Source organism: Bison bison, unplaced genomic scaffold, assembly GCF_000754665.1.
Source record: "Bison bison bison isolate TAMUID 2011002044 unplaced genomic scaffold, Bison_UMD1.0 scf7180017864103, whole genome shotgun sequence".
In the NCBI taxonomy this organism is placed as follows: Eukaryota; Metazoa; Chordata; class Mammalia; order Artiodactyla; family Bovidae; genus Bison; species Bison bison.
This window is the reverse complement of record NW_011494675.1, coordinates 89,722-91,519: the sequence shown is the minus strand read 5'-3', so window position 1 is coordinate 91,519 and position 1,798 is coordinate 89,722. Positions and strand designations below refer to the sequence as shown.

At 40.7% G+C, this 1,798-nt stretch overlaps 1 pseudogene; it reads left to right on the top strand.

Annotated features, from left to right (window-relative positions):
- The window catches only part of LOC104987631, a 3,690-nt pseudogene that overhangs the window by 582 nt on the left and 1,310 nt on the right, over window positions 1-1,798 (top strand).

Here is a 1,798-nt window from a genome sequence, read left to right as displayed (position 1 = left end):
ACTACAGAATGATCTCTGTTCGTTTCCAAGGCAACCCATTCAATATCACAGTAATCCAAGTCTATGCCCCAACCAGTAACACTGAAGAAGCTGAAGTTGAACGGTTCTATGAAGACCTACAAGACCTTTTAGAACTAACACCCAAAAAAGATGTGTTTTTCATTATAGGGGACTGGAATGCAAAAGTAGAAAGTCAAGAAACACCCGGGGTAACAGGCAAATTTGGCCTTAGAATACGGAATGAAGCAGGGCAAAGACTAATAGAGTTTTGCCAAGAAAATGCACTGGTCATAATAAACACCTTCTTTGAACAACACAAGAGAAGACTCTATGCATGGACATCACCAGATGGTCAACACAGAAATCAGATTGATTATATTCTTTGCAGCCAAAGATGGAGAAGCTCTATACAGTCAGCAAAAACAAGACCAGGAGCTGACTATGGCTCAGACCATGAACTCCTTATTGCCAAATTCAGATTTAAATTGAAGAAAGTAGGGAAAACCACTAGACCATTCAGGTATGACCTAAATCAAACCCCTTATGATTATACAGTGGAAGTGAGAAACAGATTTAAGGGCCTAGATCTGATAGATAGAGTGCCTAATGAACTATGGACTGAGGTTCGTGACATGGTACAGGAGACAGGGATCAAGACCATCCCCACGGAAAAGAAATGCAAGAAGCAAAATGGCTGCCTGGGGAGGCCTTACAAATAGCTGTGAAAAGAAGGCAAGTGAAAAGCAAAGGAGAAAACGAAAGATATAAACATCTGAATGCAGAGTTCCAAAGAATAGCAAGAAGAGATTAGAAAGCCTTCTTCAGCAATCAATGCAAAGAAATAGAGGAAAACAACAGAATAGGAAAGACTAGGGATCTCTTCAAGAAAATCAGAGATATCAAGGGAACATTTCATGCAAAGATGGGCTCAATAAAGGACAGAAATGGTATGGACCTAACAAAAGCAGAAGATATTAAGAAGAGATGGCAAGAATACACAGAAGAACTGTACAGAAAAGATCTTCATGACCCAGATAATCACGATGGTGTGATCACTGACCTAGAGCTAGACATCCTGGAATGTGAAGTCAGGTGGGCCTTAGAAAGCATCACTATGAACAAAGCTAGTGGAGCTGATGGAATTCCAGTTGAGCTATTCCAAATCCTGAAAGATGATGCTGTGAAAGTGCTGCACTTAATATGCCAGCAAATTTGGAAAACTCAGCAGTGGCCACAGGACTGGAAAAGACCAGTTTTCATTCCAATCCCAAAGAAAGGCAATGCCAAAGAATGCTCAAACTACTGCACAATTGCACTCATCTCACACGCTAGTAAAGTAATGATCAAAATTCTCCAAGCCAGGCTTCAGCAATACATGAACCGTGAAATTCCAGATGTTCAAGCTGGTTTTAGAAAAGGCAGAGGAACCAGAGATCAAATTGCCAACATCCGCTGGATCATGGAAAAAGCAAGAGAATTCCAGAAAAGCATCTATTTCTGCTTTATTGACTATGCCAAAGCCTTTCACTGTGTGGATCACAATAAACTGTGGAAAATTCTGAAAGAGATGGGAATACCAGACCACCTGATCTGCCTCTTGAGAAATTTGTATGCAGGTCAAGAAGCAACAGTTAGAACTGGACATGGAACAACAGACTGGTTCCAAATAGGAAAAGGAGTTCATCAAGGCTCTATACTGTCACCCTGCTTATTTAACTTATATGCAGGGTACATCATGAGAAACGCTGGACTGGAAGAAACACAAGCTGTAATCATGATTGCTGGGAGAAATATCAAT